This window comes from Choloepus didactylus, chromosome 2 (genome assembly GCF_015220235.1).
Source record: "Choloepus didactylus isolate mChoDid1 chromosome 2, mChoDid1.pri, whole genome shotgun sequence".
Classification (NCBI taxonomy): Eukaryota; Metazoa; Chordata; class Mammalia; order Pilosa; family Megalonychidae; genus Choloepus; species Choloepus didactylus.
This window is the reverse complement of record NC_051308.1, coordinates 31870021-31890838: the sequence shown is the minus strand read 5'-3', so window position 1 is coordinate 31890838 and position 20818 is coordinate 31870021. Positions and strand designations below refer to the sequence as shown.

General features: G+C 38.0%; 1 pseudogene; it reads right to left on the bottom strand.

Moving 5' to 3' along the window:
* Window positions 1-19310: 19310 nt before the first annotated feature.
* LOC119511255 lies at window positions 19311-20615 on the bottom strand (annotated as a pseudogene).
* Between the last annotated feature and the right edge of the window lie 203 nt (window positions 20616-20818).

Genomic DNA, 20818 nt, shown 5'->3' with positions numbered 1-20818 from the left:
TGGCCTTCCTCCCCGAAAACCCATTAACCCCTGTCCAACCAGGAGGAACATTCTACAAAATATCTGACCAGCACTTCTCGAAACTCAAGGTCATCAAAAACAAGGAAAGTCTGAGAAACTGTCAAAAACTAGAGGAGGTTAAGGAGACGTGACAACTAAATGTAATGTGGTGTGCTGGAGGGGACCTTGGAACAGAAAAGGGACAATAGAGAAAAGCTAGTGAAATCAGAACCGAGTGTGGAGTCCAGTTAACAGTTATGTACCAATATTGGTTTTTCATTTGTGACAAAAGTACATTGTAGTGGAAGACTTAACAATAGGGAAAACCAGATGAGCGGTCTGAGGAAAGACTCTGTGCTATCTTTTCAACCTTTCTGTAAATCTAAAGCTGTTCTAAAATTTAAAATATATATATATATTTAAAACCATCAGAGTGCATTTGCATCAGACACATGCAAATACATTGTCTCACTTAATCTTGTTTAGCAAACATTTCCAGAGAGCTATGTGTTGGATCCTGAGATAGATGCTGGGGACACAATGCCCTCTGTAATTGGGGGACAGTTTAATTGCAGTATTTGCGGCAAGTGGGGAGACAAACTAACTCTGGGGCAGCATAAATGAGAAGGCACTTGACCCAATTTAAAACCAGTTGGTGGTACCCAACCCTTTGCTTGATATCCCTGAGTGTACATAATGGGTACAGCTCTTGTCTCAAAAAGCTCTAGGAGTTCACTGACTAGGGACTGTTTGAGAGGAAGTGGACCTTGACTTAAATTAGTAGGGCTTAGATATAGAAGAATACAGAGAGGGGCAGATATTCATTTATTCAGTTAATAAACATTTATTGTGTGTAATATGTACCAGGTATAGAAACCAGAGTCAGATTTTCAAGTAAAGTGGTATCTTAGCAAAAAGGCATTTGATAAAATTCAACATGCATTCATGATATTTTAAACTCTCATTAAAACAAGAATATATGGATGTTTCCTTTTTTGAGATATATATATACCAGCCACACAGCTTAAGAAAAATATTCTAGAATGCAAGGCTTCTTAGTACCCATCCATGGATGCATTTCCTTCCCTATCCCCAGAGGTGGCCACTAGCCTGAATTTTGTGTTTATAATTCCTATTCCTATCTTCATATTCCTGCTATATGTGCTTGTTTTTCTAACACTATAATATTGTTTTGTGTATTTTTAACTTTTTAGAAGTGCTAATCCTTCACAACTTTCTTATTTTTGATTATTGATACTTGTGGAATTTATTCATGTTAATACACATAGTTCTTCTTCATTCCAATGTATTATATATATGTCATTTATCCATTGGTTTATTGAAAGAACTTCAGGTTTGTTCTAGTTTGCTAATGCTGCTGGAATGCAAAACAGCAGAAATGGATTGGCTTTTATAAAAGGGGGTTTATTTGGTTACACAGTTACAGTCTTAAAGCCATAAAATGTCCAAGATAATGTATCAACAATCGGGTACCTTCACTGGAGGATGGCCAGTGATGTCCGGAAAACCTCTCTTAGCTGGGAAGGCACGTGGCCGGCATCTGCTCCAAGTTCTGGTTTCAAAATGGCTTTCTCCCAGGATTTTCCTCTCCAGGCTTCAGCTCCTCAAAAATATCTCTCTTAGTTGCTCTTGGGGTGTTTGTCCTCTCTTAACTTCTCCAAAGCAAAAGTCTGCTTTCAAAGGCTGTCTTCAAAATGTCTCTGTAAGCTGAAGCTCCTCCCTCAGTTCCAGTGCATTCTTCAAAGTGTCCCTTTTGGCTGTAGCTCGTCTTCAAAATGTCACTCTCAGCTGCACTGAGTTCCTTCTGTTTGTCAGCTCATTTACATGGCTCCAGTGATTTAATTTAGACCCACCCTGAATGGGTGGGGTAACACCTCCGTGGAAATTATCCAATCAGAGTCATCACCCACAGTTGGGTGGGGTGCATCTCCATGGAAACACTCAAAGAATTACAATCTAATCAACACTGATACATCTGCCCACACAAGATTACATCAAAGATAATGGTATTTTGGGGGACATAATACATTCAAACTGGCACAAGGTTGTTTCAAAATTTTCTTTTATGTGTTATACTGCCATGAAATTCTCATACCTATCTCCTTGAGCACATGTGCAAGAGTATCTTTAATATATATTTAGGAATGAAAACAATTGGCATTAGAATATGCACGTTTGAGATATCAAATTTCTCTCCAAATCAAATATACAAATTTACACTCTCTTTAGTAGGATTTGAGAATTCTCTGTTGCTTCACATCCTTGTCAACAGTTGGTATTGTCAGACTTGAAAGTTTTGTCCTCTGATAGGTGTAAAATGATAGATGTTCAAGTACTGACTGAACATCTTCTATATACTAGGTTTGAGGATAAAGTACTGGAGATAGTGCAATAAACAAAACAAAACTGCTGGCTTCATGGAATTTACATTCTAGTGTGGTAGACAGTTAATAAAAAATAATCCTATAGACATGTGCAAGTTTGCAAAAATATTTATGCAAGAATGCTCATTGCAGCATTATTTATAATAACAAAAAAAATAGGAACAATTGAAATGTCCTTTGTCTAAGGACTTAATAAATGCATATGGTATCCTATCATTCAACAGAAACTATGCAGTTAAAACAAATAAAGTAGGTCTATGCATAATGACATGGAAATTTGTCCAAGATGGAACTGAAAAGGAGCAAGTTTTCTAACAGTAAAAGAGTATAAACTGTTCATTAAAGAAGAAAAGAATATGAGTATATGTATGCAAAATGCTGGAGAGAATATATGATAAACTTTAATAAAGCAATAAATATAAAATGCTTAGAAACATGACTTATACATAGCAACTGTTCAAGAAATGGTCATTTTCGGTAATAGGATTATTACTAGGAAATAGGCTTGAATGAATTATGCAAGAGGAAAAGGACCGGTATTTTTTATTTTTTACATTTCTCTATGGCTCAAGCTTCTTTTTTTTTTTTTTAAACAACCAATATAATTACTTTTATAATAAAAAAAAAGGAACAGGGCTTTGTAGAAGGGGCTGAGGAGCAGCTATAAGAATCACCCCTCATCATCTTACTTCAGCCACTCTGGCCATTTCCAGTGAGGAAATGTACCTGTTACCACCAGGGCACCATGGAGACATTGGATTCTTATCGTCAAGACATTAGGCAGTGTGGTACAATTGTCATCAAAAGTGATAGCTGGATAAGTAGAAAATATTCAATATAATTCTTTAGCTGGAAAATGGTTAGTATAGTCTTCAGTAGCCAATAGAGGGAAAAAATACTGTTTATTAAGATCACTTCACTCAGACAGCTTTGAGTTATTCTGACCATGAAAAGCCCTTGTTAAAATAACTTGCTGTTGCTCTAATCTCAAGGACAAAAAGTTATTCTCTGCTCCCAGGAACTTTCCCAGCATTGTCTGCAGTAAGATAAGAGGGATGTGACCATATGATCTCATGATCAGTACCTTGAAAAACAAGCCTAAATGAGGGGAGGACCTGAAGATAACAAGAAGATGCTGACCAAACAGCTTTCTCTCTTATTTTTTTTCCTTTCTGCTTTCTTCTGGCTTCTGGCTTCTGGCCATTTCTTTGTCTGTTTGGGGTTATAAAAGCCCAAATAATTCTTCTCACTCAGAACTGGGCTTAAAAGGTCTTTCTTTCCTCCAGTTCCTGGTTGATATATCTTCAATAAACTCACCTTCTCACCAAAGAAAGAGACTTGTTTCTCTGTTTAATGCGGGATCAGGCGGGCCTAACTACCTAAAACCGGGTTTTCTATCAGTAACAAAAGTACTCTAGCTTTATGATAGAGATACTGCTGCAGCACAACAGGGAAAGGAAAGCTTTTCAATAAATATACATTTGAAAAAAATTCTTGAGCCCCTACTTCACACCATGCACAAAAACTCATTTGAGATGGTTATAGATCGAAATGTGAAAGATAAAATAGGAAAAAGCTTCTAGAGGAAAATATAGGATAATATTTTTACAACCCTGGGATAGGCAAAAAATTATTAAAGAGGACATAGAAGGCACTAACCACAAAGAGGAAAAAAAACTGACAAATTTCACTTCATTAAAATCTTCTGTTAATAGACTACTAAGAAAATGAAAAGACAAATCACAGAAAGAAGATATTTTCAAAGCATATCCAACATAAACTTGTCTGTAGAATATATAAAGAACCCTTACAAATCAATTTTTAAAAGACAGATAATCCAATAGAAAAATGAGCAAAAGTCTCTGACAGGCATTTCACAAAACAGAAAATCAAAATGTTCAAATACAAAAATTGCTTAACCTTATTAGTCATCAAGGAACGCAAATTAAAAGAGATACCACTTTACACTCCCTAGTAGAAAAACTGAAAAAAATCGACAATAGCAAATGCTGGTGTGTAAAAGGGAATGATTACAGCAGTGGAATCTAAGCTAGTTTAGAATGAGATTAAGCTAAATAGACAACATTTTAAGTGCATTTTTATTTAATAGCAGTTAAAAAAAAAAACCCTTCTCCTCATTACTGCAAAGGAGAGGCTAAACTTGCATATAATTGTGCCTAAGAGTCTCTCCCTGAGTGCCTCTTTGTTGCTCAGATGTGGCCTTCTCTCTCTCTAATTGAGCCACCTCGGCAGGTGAACTCGCTGCCCTCCCCCCTACATGGGACCTGAATCCCAGGAGTGTAAATCACCCTGGCAATGCAGGCTATGACTCCCGGGGATGAATCTGGACCTGACATCATGGGATTGAGAATATCTTCTTGACCAAAAGGGGGATGCAAAATGAGATGAAATAGTTTCAGTGGCTGAGAGATTTCAAATGGAGTCGAGAGGTCACTCTGGTGGACATTCTTATGCACTATATAGATAACACCTCTTAGGTTTTAATGTATTGGAATAGCTAGAAGTAAATACCTGAAACTACCAAACTCCAACCCAGCAGTCTGGACTCCTGAAGACAATTATATAATAATGTAGATTACAAGGGGTGACAGTGTGATTGTGAAGACCTTGTGGATCACACCCCCTTTATCTAGTGTATGGATGAGTGGAGGAATGGGGATAAAAACTAAATGACAAATAGGGTGGGATGGGGGGATGGTTTGGGTGTTCTTTTTTCACATTTATTTTTTATTCTGATTCTGATTCTTTCTGATGTAAGGAAAATGTTCAGAAATAGATTGTAGTGATGGATGCATAACTATATGATCGTACTGTGAACAGTTGATTGTACACCATGGATGATTGTATGGTATGTGAATATATTTCAATAAAACTGAATTTAAAAAAATAAAACCCTTCTCCTAAATTGAATTTATGTATAAACAATCTTCTAGATCAGGAGTCAGTGAACTTTCACAATACATGGCCAGAGAGTAAATATACTAATCTTACAGTTTGTCTCTATCACAACTTTTCAACTCTGCAGTGTAGCTTAAAAGCCACCACAGATGAATGGTCGTGCCTGTGTACTAATAATACTGCAATAACAGGTGCCATGCTGGAGTTGGCCTGCAGGCTGTAGTTGGCTGAGCCCATATGCTTGGTTTTCAAATGTCTTTTCAATTGTGATGGTCTCAGAGACTGTCCTCATCTTCTGCCCAAAATTGTTGCCTTTTTGCTGAGGGCCGTAGGAGGTGGCCATAACCCCATAATATTTTTGTACTGCTTGGTAAATGTGTTAAGTTTGTACAATCACTTTGAAAAACAGGAAATATCTACTAACGCTGAACTTCAGTTTACCCTATGGCCTATTAGTTCCATGCCAAGATATATACCCTGAAGAAATACACAAATTGTTCACCAAAACATGTGTACAAGAACGTTCATAGCAGTTTATTCATGATAGCCAAACACTGCAGACAAACCAAAAGTCGACTGATATGTTACACTGTAATATATTGCCCATTTTATGTCCATTGTTAACACAACAACAATATGGATGATTCTCGCAAACACTAATTTGAGAAGGAAAAAAAAGCCACACCCACCCCCCAAAAAAGAAAAGTAAATCTTTATGGCTCCATTTATCTAAAGTTCAAACAGGTAAAACCAATCTATGGTGACAGCTGTCTGGGGAGGATTTGCTTTTGTGTGATGTGGTCCCAGAAGGTCTAGCCCTTCTTGAAATAATTCTCCATCTGAAAGATATTTGAAGAAGTCATTCTCTCCAGGGGCCAGCATGGAGGTTCACTTTCACCCTAAGGTCGGCACAAGGAGAAGGGAAGACCCCTCTTCGTAAAGAGAGGACGAGGTTCACATGTGGACAGAGGCTGCTGCCCACCGTCTTCTCAAAGTCAGAGAGGAGGCCCTCTGAGGCTTGAGGGTTAAGAGCAGAGAGAAGAATCTGCCTGGGATGACTGCTGTGAACATTCACTAGAAAATCAGAAAGAGATAAATAAAGGAACATCCAGGTAGCTCTGCATGTCCATTTGAAGCAGAAAGAGAAGGGAACTAAATCTGCAGCTCTGCAGAGCCTGAGAAAGCAGGCGAGGGCATGACCCACACTTATGGGTATAACAATCATGGCTGATGTGAAGGGAAGAAATCAGGGGGAGTCACTTAGGAACTATTATGAATTTTTTATTTTGCAACTTTTGATTACCAGAATTATTTACTGATCTCTGCTGGATAATACCATGCCTCTAAATAGAAACAGGAAGCAAGGAAAGCAGCTATTTCAAGTCAGAAATTTCATCATGGGCTGCCACATTTTAGGACACATTGTGGTCTCAAAATTCTGAAAGTGGTAAAGTAGGACAACACAGGACTGTCTCCAGATACTTGGCCGTTCTACCAAACTCTGCTAGTCATGCTAGAATGGCTCAGTGAAAAGGAAGTAGTCTCAGCTGCACTTTTAGGAAAGCAACAGAAACAAAAAGCTCTTTTTTTTCAGTTAAGATAGCTATTTCTATCTCTTTTTTCTTCCCTTTTATGTATTATATTCTTTTTTCTATTAAACTCAAAATATATTCATTGCTTAAAAATGCTTTGTAAGAAATTAAGGAGAGTCTAAAGTTGCATGTAATGGTGCCTAAGAGTCTTCCCCTGAGTACCTCTTTGTTGCTCAGATGTGGCCCTCTCTCTCTCTGACTGAGCCATCTCGACAGGTGAACTTGCTGCCCTCCCCCTTACGTGGGACCCGACTCCCAGGGGTGTAAATCTCCCTGGCAATGCAGAATATGACTCCCGGGGATGAATGTGGACCCGGCATCGTGGGACTGAGAGTATCTTCTTGACCAAAATGGGGATGCAAAATGAGACGAAATAGTTTCAGTGGCTGAGAGATTTCAAATGGAGTCGAGAGGTCACTCTGGGGGACATTCTTATGCACTATATAGAGAACACCTCTTAGGTTTTAATGTATTGGAATAGCTAGAAGTAAATACCTGAAACTACCAAACTCCAACCCAGCAGTCTGGACTCCTGAAGACAATTATATAACAATGTAGATTACAAGGGGTGACAGTGTGATTGTGAAGACCGTGTGGATCACACCCCCTTTATCTGGTGTATGGATGAGTAGAAAAATGGGGATAAAAACTAAAGGACAAATGGGGTGGGATGGGGGGGATGATTTGGGTGTTCTTTTTTCACTTCTATTTTTTATTCTTGGTCTGGTTCTTTCTGATGTAAGGAAAATGTTCAGAGATAGATTGTGGTGATGAACGCATAACTATGTTATCATACTGTGGACAGTGGATTGTATACCATGGATGATTGTATGGTGTGTGAATGTATTTCAATAAAACTGAATTTAACAACAACAACAAAAAATCAAATCCACATCAGAGTAAGGAAACATTCCAGAAGCACAGATGAACTGAGCCCTGTGATACACAATGTCATAAATTATCCAAAGCGATCAAGGGATTTTTTTCATATTCAGAATAATTTTTAAAAGCTAGGAAGAATTAATATTTGAATAAAGCATTCTAGTTTACAAAATAAATAAATAAATAAATAAATAAAAATTCTTTGTAAGAAATTACCAGAAATCTATATTTTATCATACATTTTTATTTTTAACAAAGAAGGCATCCAATGGCATGATGGAGTCCACTCAACCTGGCTCACAGAAGCAAATTTAAAATTTTCAGGAATTTTGTGAGCAGTTCGAAATCACATTGGTAGCTTGAAGGGTAGCACGACAGAAATTGGCAAACACTACAACTCAGGACTTTTCCCCCAGAGAACTAGTTGTTAACCACTAGAGGCATTGTAAAAAAAAAAAAAAAAAAAAAAAAAAAGAATCAGGAATTTTGTGGAAAGCAGGAGAAGCTTGCAAAAAGCTCTTTTAAAAATTTAAAGTTGGTTTAATAGAGAAAGGACTCTTTTTTCCTGACTGTCAATTCACTTCAATATAGGCAAATTATTTAACCTCTTGTTTTCTTGGTTTCCTTCTGTATAAAAAGATAATAGGGCCTGATGACAAGACCCTATTTTACTAAAAATCTAACAAGTGATACATATATTTAAGCAGTAATAATTTTCACTTATGAAATTAATATATATCATGTAAGTGGTATAATTTGGTTAGGCAATACCATCCTCAAATAATGACCCGAGGAATCATGAATAGTCTTTCCCAAATCTATTTCTAAATTTAAAAACAAAAGTTTGTGGAGATGTGATCCTATGAAGCAGCAAGATATAATATCGCAGTCTTTCAACATGCACAAAAACTTATTCCTTCAAAAAGCATTGTTTTCTTTTATTCTTACTTATCTTCCAACCAACAAAAGTCAAATAGCTTTTCACTCTTCAAACATTCTAAAAACATTGAGCCTTCAGTGCTATCAGGTTCCAGCAGAAACATCTCAAAGACTTTTTTGTCTTCACCAAACAGTGTGATATTCCTGCAAAGGCCTGTGGAGACCAGCACAATATCCATAATGAGCTCTATATTGATAGTTTTATATTGCTATTCTTTTTTTGTTCATTTGTTAACTTTTTCCTTTGAGATAATTTCAGCCTTGCAGGAACGTTGCAAAAATAATACAAACTAATAGAGAGAATGCCAACATGCCCCTACCCAGATACCCAGATTTACCAACTTTCGATATTTTGCCACATTTATTATTGCATCTGTCTGTCTATCTAATTATCTATCATCTGATAAACATTTGAGAATGGTTGCACACATCTTGCTTCTTTAACACTAAATATTTCCATATATATTTCCTAAGAACAAGGAAATTCACTTATGTGACCACATTAAGTACAGTTATCAGGTTCAAGAAATCTTACATTGATATAGATCTTACAGTCTATATTCCATTTTTTTCCAGTTGTCCCAGGAATGTCCTTTTGGGCATTTTCTCCTCCATTATTAAATCCAGTCTGTACTGCTATTCCTTATTTTCAGTGAATACAGTATCTTTAAAACACACCAAAAAATTAACTTTTGTGAAACTGAGTGCCCACTATGTGTTAGGAAACATGCAAGTCAATCATAGATACTGCTATTTTTTCCAGAACATAGAGACTTGATTTTATTAAGTTGTGGTATAAACAAGTTCTCCAACCAATCTTTGGACCTGCTTTACATAGACCAAATTTGGAAACACTTGCCTGTTAGGAAACTCTAAACTGCACCTCGATACCAGTTTCCTGGCAGGATGGGCAGTTAGATATGAGATTCATTCCACATTTTCAACTGACTCATGGTAATAATAGCTACCTATTATGCACCCATTATATATCAGCCACTTTTAAATATCCACAACTCTGCAAGTTACACATTTAAATCTCATAATAGAAATGCAGGTTCAAGGATTTTTAAGTGACCTCATCAAACCTAAGCATATAATTGACAGAGTAAGAACATGAACCCAGGTCTCTCTAGTTTCAAAACCTTATTTCCACCACAACACATTGCCTCTAGTATGAAGTTGGACCATTGATGGGTGGGCAGGTCATGTGGGAGCTTGCAGGTCACAGTAAGGAACCTTACTCTGAGTGAAATGGGAGTCACTTCTCTAGCTAACATAGGTTTGTAAATGCCTGCTTTCAGAATAAACAGGGATCAAGTGCAGACTCAGGAAAATGTTGTGAAGGTTTTGCAATAATCTAGGTGAGAGGTGATGGTGACTTGGAGTAGGATGTTGACACGAGGGTGGTAAGAAGTGATCAAAGTCTGGATATCTTTTTTTTTTTTAAGTGTATCATGAATGCTTTTTTATTATCTTATTTACAATTTTCTAGATTTTTTTCAAAATAGTGAGCTGGCATTAGTTTGTTTTTTGTTTTGTTTTGGGGAGATATATTTTTTAAAAAATTGTAATACAGTTTTATTGAGATATATTCACATAACCTACAATCATCCACAGTGTACAGTTATTCACAGCACCATCATATAGTTGTGCATTCATCACCAGAATCAGTTTTTGAACATTTTCCTTACTCCAAAAAAAAAAAAAACTTAATAAAAGTAAAAAAGAATACCTAAAACATTCCATCCCCCCATCCCACCCTATTTTTCATTTAGTTTTTGTCCCCATTTTTCTATGCATCTGTCCACACACCAGATAAAGGGAGTGTGAGCCACAAGGTTTTCACAATCACAGTCACACCATGTAAGCTGTATTGCTATACAATCATCTTCAAGAGTCAAGGCTACTGGGTTGGAATTTGATAGTTTCAAATTCTAGCTCTTCCAGTACACTAAAAACTAAAACGGGATATCTATATAGCACATAAGAATGCCCTCCAGAGTGATCTCTCGACTCCATTTGAATTCTCTCAGCCACTGGAACCTTATTTTGTTTCATTTTGCATCCCTCTTTTGTTAAGAAGATTTTCTCAGTCCCATGATGCTGGGTCCAGGTTCATCCCTGGGAGTCATGTCCCATGTTGCCAGGGAGATTTATATCCCTGGGAGTCATGTCCCATGTAGGGTGTTTGGGATCTCTTTTAAAGGTAGAGTAAGTAGGATTTCTGGTGGACTGGATGGGGAAGGAGCATTGAGAGAAAGAGAGGAGTCAAGGACAACTCTAAGTTATTTGACCTGAGCAGCTGCAAGAATGGATTATCACTAAGATGGGGAAGGTTTTTGGTGACTTGGGATTGGAGTGGATATCAGTCCTGTAAAGTTTGGAATGTCTACAAAACTTGACGTCAGTCAGTAGGTACTTTACTATTCTCTTTTGGAGCTCAGGGGAGGGGTCTGGCTAGAGTTATGAATTTGAGATTATGGGTATATGGGTGCTATTTAAAGCCATGTGACTAGATAATATTGTTAAGGGAATGTGTGTAAATAGAAAAAAAAGACCTCTAAGAACTGAGGCCTGAGGCATTTTACTACTCAGAGCTGCATTGTACAATACAGTAGTCTTTAGTCACATGTGGCTATTAATATTTAAATAAGTCAAATTTGAAATTCCATTCCTCAATCATACTAGACACATTTGAAGTGGACAATAGCCACATGTGTCTACTGTGTTGGAGAGCCCAGATGTAGAACACTGCCATCATCACAGAAAGTTCTATTGGACAGCACTAATTAGAGGTTAGGAGGTGAAAAAGGAGCCAGCAAAGGAGAATGATAAATAACAACTATAAGGGGAGAGGTTAAACTGGTAGAGTGTCCTGTCTTGGAAGCCAAGTAAAAACTGTTTCTAGAGGAGAATGGTTGACTATATTAAGTGCTGCTGATAGGTCAGAGAGTAAGAGGACTGAGGAAATGACCATGGGCTTAGCAATGTGGTGGTCACTGATGACATTGACAAGGGTGGTTTCTGTAGAATGGGGGTGAAAAAAATCCTACATGGTGAATTCAAGCCATTTTATTGTAAAGGGGAGAAAGAGATAAAGGGCAATAGCTGAAGGAAGAAAGAGGGTTAAGAGAAATTTTTTTGGATTGTTTGTTTTTAAATGGGAGAAACAATAGCATGTTTATACGCTGATGAAAACCATCCAGCAGAGACAGATAAACTGATGATTGAGGAGAGAAAAGGGAAAATTGCTGGAGGATTGTCCTTAAATAAAGGATGAGGAATGAGATCAATTGTACATGGGAAGCCCAGACAGGGTATCCATGATATCAGGAGAAAAGTTACAGTAGATGACAATAAATGCAAGTAGATGGATATGTGCAGTGGTGGTGAGAGCTTGTGAAAGTTCTTTTCTGGTTACTTGAATTTTGGGCGATGAAGTAGGAAGCTGAACCTCCAACTGAGAGTGAGGTTTGAAGAAAGACAATCAAGAAGGAAGGAGTCATCTAGGAGAGTAGGAGAGCAATTGGACTAGGGAAAGACAGTATGACCACCCTCCTCAGAGCAGTGATCATGAATTTAAGACATGGTTGTATTTCCTCAGCCATGTTTAGCTGCACAGTTCTGTTGTTGAGTAAATTCAGAGTTGGATTTAAGTAGAATTATGGCTTCAGCTCAGGAAGGTGATGAAGCAAGAGGTGCTGTCTAATGATTATAGTCACAAATGTGTGCTCATCTCCCCTGCTTTAACAGAGATGAGCTTAGTTTTCTGTGATTCTCTTTACCCAGACAATGGGTAGAGAGAAATTTTTGGTTTGGTATGCTTAGCAACCTGGCAAAACACCAACCTTCTTTAAATTCAAAATCACACTTAAATGGACATCTGTTGATGTCATGTATTGGACTAAATATATAGGCAAATAAAATAATTAAGTAGGTTGGGGGCTTCAGCTTTTTGGGAAGAAAGAGACGAAAATGGCATCATCCAGTAAAGTAAATTCAATCTGCTTATAAAGTATCTAAAATGTATAAATCCCCTTAAGTTTATATGGGGTTCTCTCTACCGTGGCATTATTGACATTTGGGGCTAGATAATTATTTGTTGTGGGGCCTGTCCTGTGCATTGTAGTGGCGTCCCTGGCCCCTATCCACTAGATACCAGTAGTAGCCCCCAATTGTGACGATCAAAAATTTATCCAGACTTTGACAAATGTCCCTAGGGGGCAAAAACGCCCCTCAGTTGAAAGAACCACCTGTCTAAATGCATGCTTTATTGTCCCTAGCTGCCTCTGGCAATCTCCCAACCACCATGCCACATCCTTCACTCTACTCCCAACAGGCAGCCTCTGGTGCTGCACATACACTCGTATTTTTTAGGTGGCTGCCTCAATCTGCCAGCCCTCTCCAGTTCAAGCTCTTCTGGAGTCTCAAGCAAATATGGCTTCAGTAGAAAAACTGAAGATCAGCTTGAAAAATAATTACTTTTTCATTAACCAAATAGACTACTGCATGGAGAAGGACTTAGATACGCATCTATTCCATCAGATTTTTTTCTAAAGAATAAGTTGTGGAACAAAGATAAAGCAATAGACCATTTCTATGGGCCATCTGCTGCAACACAAAATGACTTTGCTAAGTAGACCCTTAAACTGACATAGGTTAGTTATGATTCTTTGCTTGCTTAAATAGATAATAATGGCCTACTTTTGCCACCCACCTCTTGACAGTGCTCAGCAAGAAGAGGAGTGGAGGGGGATTGGTAAATGCACACACCTGGCCTCCTTAGAAGTATCCAGACTCTGGTTTGGGCCCAGATGGAAGGGGAAGTCCAGTTTAATAGAAAGTTACCAGACTGGTAGAGTCTCTGAAGCCAGGTTCTTAATTGCACAAGAGCTCAAGTTATCACACAACTATTTTCAGGGCAGAAATTCAGGTTTTCCAATTGTTTGTTGGTTTTACTCACGTGTGGCTTGTTTGAATCAACTCAATTAGATTTCCTAAGAAGCACCCTCTGTATACTTATTAGTCTTCTCATGATGACCCAGCAAAGTATCTTTTTTTTTTTTTTTTTCACAGACGGCACCTGGAAGGCTTAAGTTTGCAAAGAGAACTTTGCTAACTTTATGTGAGCCAACAGGCAAGGGTATCTTAGTACAGTCCCCCATAACAACCATTAGAGCCCATGATAAAAATTTCAGAACAAGAAACTTGTTGGCCCCTAAAGGCCAGATGAATCTCAATATATAATGTACAGATAACAGATAAAGAATTTCTCAGGGTGGGTATCCATGGTGCTATTTAAGCAGACATACCTATAGACCAGGGATTCTCAAACTTAAGCCTGTATCAGAATCACCCGGAGTATTTTTAAAACACAGATTGCTGTCCCCACTCCCAGAGTTTTTGATTCAATAGATCATGGTGGGGCCTGAACATCTGCATTTCCAACAGGTTCCCTGGTGAAGCTGATGTGGCTGGTCCAAGACTACACACTGAGAATGACTGCAATAGAAGATTGCTTCAAGAGAAAAACTAGATAGAACAAACACTAGAGACTACATTTCTAACACTCATCAGAATCTCTCATCCGAAAGTGCTAAATTATTTCAATACAATAATCATTTATTGAGCATCTGCTAGGTACATGCACCAAGCTAGGCATTGGGTGTATTTTTTAAATGGACACAATCCCTGCCCTCTCCCCATCATTACCTCTACCTCTACCCTCTTGACAAGTGACTATGGGCTGTTACAAGATCCCTTTGAGTCAACACCATCATCCATCACCTGGTCCCTATATACATTGCCAAATCTCTGGCCCACCACTTCCTCCCTCATGCTTTACAATTCAATAATATTAAAATACTTGCAGGCCCCCAAGCTCACAATGTTATTTCATGCCTTCTTGATTTTGCCCACATTGTTCCTTCTTTGCAAAATATCCTTTCTATCTGTTCTTTCCTGAGTGACTCTGACCTCAAAGCATAACTCGGACTTCTTTGAACCCCTAGGTTGGAATGCACCAGAAGTCCCTCATCTGTGTTCCCATCATACCCTCTAAGCACCTTTGTCTGTAGCATTAGGGAGGTACCTCTTTAACTTGGTCTTCAGGTTCCACGTGGAGGGAGTTTCCCCAGAGTAACATCCCTGCCTCCCTTCCCACTTCTTTCCCAGAAGAGGAGAAAAGCTCACCTGACTGGTGAGGTGGGGGAAGGAACAGGGAGTGCTCAGCCTAGCCCTTTCTCCTCTCCGTTTTCAGACTTGCCTGTGCAGGATTTGCTGCTCTCTGCCACATCGAACTGTGCTGGTGCCCGGATGACAAAGTCTGTCCAGTTCAGGAATGAAGGATAAGGATGCCCACTGTGGCCACACATCCAGCCTTCACTAGTGATTAAGTTGATTATTTGGATCTCCATCTGTCTGACTCCATTCCTGATCTCTAAATTAGATCCCAAACCAGGCTGGGAAGAACCCCAACATATATTTTGCTATATTTGCCAGTACATTACACATCTCTTAAGCATATTAAGGACTATGTCTTAATCATTTTGGTATGCTCAGTGCCTGCCTTGCTTTTTCCATTAATTCATTCCAGAAAAAAAAATATATTGAGTACCTATTGTATGCTAGGCTCTGTTTTAGGCATGGGGAATATTGCACTGAGCTAAACAGACAACAAACAATCTCGAAACCCTAATGAAGTTTTTGTTTGGGCAGGGGAGGGGTGGGGCACAAAGACAAACAATAAACCAGTTAGGTAAGAGTGCCAGCATGGAGAGGAAGAAGAATTACTTTCTAAGTAGGGCATGAGCCAGAGAAGGGCTCACTGACAAGGCCACATCTGAGCCTGTAGCAGGTGGAGCAGTGAGCCTTGAGCCTCAGGGTATCTGGTATCTGGTGTTAGGCAGAGGCAGGAACAAACACAAGATAGGGTCTTATTTACAGTATTTGAGAAACAGCAAGGAGGCCAGTGTGGTGGGACAAAGTGAGCCAGGAGAAGGGAAGAAGAAAATGAGATCAGAGAAAGGCAGCAGAGGATTTCACATTTTATTTTGGGAAGTCATTGAAAGATTTGCATGGTAACAATAAATGATATTGTTCTTAAAACCCAACATTAGTGAGGACTATTTCATGTCACATTATTTTATGAACTTTTAAAATGTTTTAACCTGGTGGCTTCAGGTTCTGAAATTCATGAATTTTCCAAGCTCCTTGCACCTATGAGAAATTTTCCCCATTTTTACAATTTTATTTTATTTTTAAATATTTTATTCTTTCATTCATTCCTTAAATAAGTACTTCAAGTCCTGTTGTAGGGCCTGGGAATGCAAAGATGAGCAAGACAGATACAGTTCCTGATCTCATAAATTTCTAGTCTAGAGGAAGGAAAAGTAATAGTAAAACTTTTAATTATCAAAATAATTATACCCACAATACCACAAGGATATAAAACAATTGTTTTTCATCCTTTCTTATCTTTATCCACATATGCTGCTAGTTTACACATGGTTAAAACTATAATGTGAATACAATTTTGTGTTCTACTTTATTCCCTTAACATTTTTTTGATGATCATTTTTTGGGTGTGATTTCACGTTATATTCAAATTTATGAAAAAATTCAGCATAATAGTGATAAATATAACTTAAGTGCTTGCCTAGGTGTAGTTAGATCATTTCAAATCTGTCACTATTATGAATAATGCTACTGTATACATCCTTTTGATATAACTTTTTCTTTCTTTTGAATAGTTTCCTTAGGGTAAATTTCCAGACCTGAGATTACTGAGTCAAAAACTCTTGATATTGTATCTGTGCTGTGTTTATCAAGGGTGCTCAGTGAATGCAACTTAGCTTTGTCTGTTTATATGAATCTGAACAGCTTTTTCTTCTTAGTTTGATATACTATTTATTTATTTAGTTGGTTATCACATGGACAGTCTATTATGTAACATTACAGATGTCTTTCAAAACCTATTAATAAAATATAGCCCACTATCCAGCCCAGGAGAAGACAAACAAGATCATTCTTTATGGTTACTGTAGCATAAATACTTATAAAAGTCCCTTTCTTGGACATCAAAGGGAACGATCAGTCAAAATGTTCTTTACCTCCGCTGGAGTTTTAACTTTCTCAAATTTTAGCTGTTTTGGAGTCAAAAGTCCACTTAGATCACCCCATAGAGATGTGCAGCATCTTATGTCAGAGAAGAAGGAGCTTCTGACACTCCTTGGCAGCCCATTCTACTGCCCTGCAGTTGTTCCATAATGGATCCCATCTTGCCTTTAAGCCAGTTGTCAAACTTGGGCATAGGGAGAAGGCAGGTATGTCATTGAGATATTTTGATTAATTTACACAGATTGTGTTTCAGAGCTGTAAAAACTCATTTGGTGGTGGTAGCAGCAATAAAAAGTAAACTATATGTCACCAAGGGGGTCGTCATCTCTTGAGTCTTGGCCCTTTCACATTTTCACACCTTTAAGACCTATGGTAGTTCTCAGTGGGAAAGGAGAAGTGGAAAACTATCAGCTACTGGTAAGTGGCCCTCTTCAGAATGAACTGGACTGGCTACTACGGCTTTTATAACCTGCCTTCCTCTCACCATCTCTTAATCTTTCCTCCTATGTCCTGCTAATTCTAACAGAAGTTCTTTTTAATCCTTTCATAGTCCTTTTTAGACTTGGAAAGATGAAATATTTCCCTTTCAAGCTGAACAATGAAAAAAATGGCAAAAAAAAATTATCCATTCTCCATTCTCCAATGGGCTATACCCAATTTCCTCAGTTAAAACAGGTGCCAAGTGACTTCTAAAGACAAATGTTGGACAATGCAGATAAATTGATGGAAGAAGTTCTGAGGTCAAAGTGCACATATTTCAGAATCTAAAACATAGGAAAAAACAAGAAGCACTAGTGTAATAGGGTTTCTTCAGTCCCTTAGTTTCATATTGAAAACTACAAATGTTTTCAAAATTGGGCTACTGATGGCAGCCAATTAAATATGGAATCAAAATTTCAGGAAGTCTTGTCAAGTTTGTGGCAGTTTCAATTGTTCTGTGCAGTAAAGATAAAGGAGAAGCCATAGGGTTAAGAGTGAGGGCATTGGAATTTTATTTAACTCTAGTTACCATGGGTTTAATATTAGTAGGTAAGACTAATGAATGAGCAGCCATACAGTTTTTTGGTCACTGTGCTTTCCAAGCACCAAAAAATGGAGCTATTTTCCTATTCAATTCTATCTTTAATAAGCCAAACACATCCTGCTGCGTTCCTCTACATTTCTAATTTATCAGAACATTATTATGCAGTTCACTGAGTATGAGGAGCAAGTCATTATATAGCAACAAGTTCACATCATCATAGGATTACAAAATGCACATTCTACTTAATGTAGCTCAAGCAACAGGAATACAAGAGAACAGTTATGAGTGGAGACTTTTTTTACCATATGATCTCAGGATGTTTATTACTTTAAAAGTATAAGAAAAAAAGACCAGTATGTAAAGCACCAAAATGGTAAAATTATGAGTAACATGCTGCTGTGTCTCTATTCTTATATTTCTATCACTTAAACAGATGGAATGGTGGTTTCTCACTCTCTGCTCTTACAAACAGTATGTGCAATGAATATCTTGTTGCACAGATCTCTGACCCAGAAATTCCACTTCTGAGACTCAGTTATTCTCTATCATAGAACCTGTTTGTTTCCTGTGTAGTACTTCATGGCTTCTAATAAATGATTGTCTGTCTGTATATTTGTATTGACATTTTGTCGTTGTCTGGTTTTCATGCAATTTTATTGAGATATATTCACATACCATACAATCATCCAAAGTGTACAATCACTTGTGCACGGTATCATCACATAGTTGTGCATTATCACCACGATCAATTTTTTGAACATTTTCATTACTCCAAAAAATAAGAATAAAAATAAAAATAAAAATAAAAGTAAAAATGAACACCCAAAACATTTCATATTCCCTTTCCCCCCTATTATTCATTTACTTTTTGTCCCCCTTTTTTCTACTCATTTGTCCATACACTGGTTAAAGGGAGTGTGAGCCACAAGGTTTTCACAATCACACTATAAGCTATATAGTTGTATGATCATCTTCAAGAATCAAGGATACTGGATTGCAGTTTGACAGTTTCAAGTATTTCCTTCTAGCTATTCTAGTACACTAAAAGCTAAAAAGGGATATCTATATAATGCATAAGAATAACCTCCTGAATGACCTCTCGACTCCATTTGAGATCTCTCAGCCACTGAAACATTATTTTGTTTCATTTCTCTACCAGCTTTTGGTCAGGAAGGTTTTTTCAATCCCACGATGCCAGGTCCAGGTTTATTCCTGGGAGGGAGACTTGGTTTTGATAAATTCATGTTCACACTAACTGAGGGTTTAGAAATCTTATTTGGCAAGCACCTACAGCAGTTCTTCAACTGGTATTGAAACATTACATGCATGCACAAGTGATAAGGTAGAGAATGAAGCAGAAGAGGCAACTGGATGGAGGATAAAGGGGAAATCAGAGACGGGATGATGCTGTGTATCAGGAAGGGGCAGTTTTCAGCTTTCCACAGTAAGTCTCTGCTCTGTGCAGAAGCCTGTTGAGCAACACTTTTGTTCTCATGACTGCAAAGTTTTGATACTTCAGATCCCATGAGAGCACAGATCAGGACCATGGAATTACATTGGATTTCAGGAGCACTTCTCTCATCTGCTAGCAGTTTGTATAAAATCTGAACAAGCTTAGCACTTTCTAAACTTTCTTGGTAGTACCCAATTCTAAAGCTGCTATTAATGCCAAAGCAACAAGGGCTTCATTCTGCATTATTACATGTTCATCAGTTGCCATGGTAACTAGATGCTTGATGCCACACTCTGCATAATGGTTTAATTACATCTTTTGATTTACTTGTTGTATGAGGGCAGAGAGTAGTCTGTTTGACTCCCCCATCACACCAGCAGGGTCTTTGGCTTCACACCATTCCACCAAATGCTCTACTAATTTAACATTCTTTCCTAGTTGTTCAACAGCTTCTGCTTGTGCATCTATTAACATTCTTAAAGTCCCCAGAAGTTTAAACTGAACTGAAGGCATTTCATATTTAAGGTATTTCAAAACTACCTCTGACTCTTGCTGATAACATTCTTGCTTTATAGTCAGGTGTCTGAGGGCACTTAGTGCTGCATGCTGTACAGTTACATCTCCATCTTCTACATGTCTGTCCAGTAAATCCATAAGTTTTTCTGCAATTCCATTGTCTATCATATGGATGCAATTTCCATCATTTCTGGCAAAATTTGCAATTGCTAATGCTCCAGCTAGCTGTGGCTGGTGGTTATTTGATGGAATCTAAGAAAGCACCCTTTGAAACACATTTCCTTTTTCTCCTTCAAAAAATTTCCACATGAATTCATCTCCAAGAAGTAGTAAAACCATTGGATCTGAAGCAGTTTTGAGCTCAGCAATATCATTCTCTTTGTCACTATCCAACTTCTGCTGAACAATCTCAAGTAGACATTCTACCACACCTGCTTCAACCACTGTAGTTTAATAGCTTGATTTTCTGCCAATGGTGCAAGAACTTCAAAATTCATTTCCAACATATCAAGTTCCACCTGTTTTTTGAAGAGTTTCAACAGCTCTTCAGCAATGTTTGTACTGACAAACTGTTCCTTACTTGACTCAAGTTCTGCCAAATTGCCAACGGCAACAAGGCATGTTTCTATAAAGGCCACATTTAGGCAGTGGATGCCCAGTAATTTCACTAAGGTAGGAATAACACCCATATTGATAAGCTGAGCTTGAAGGGAATCTTGGCGATTAGCTGGGGCGGTGATCCTCCACAGCCAGATGGGAGGCAGCATTTGCTCATCCCCAGGGGAAGTCCAGGGAGGTGCACCGGCCTGAACAGCTTTTTACAGCCACTGCTAGGATAAAAGGTCTACCAAAAGCAAGATCTTGATGCATGTGCATGGTTTCCGAATTTCTATTAGATCATGTTTTGATAAGTAGGGGGAAGGCAAGTACTGTCTTTCTTCACATATGAATTGCAGCAATGAGAAATTGG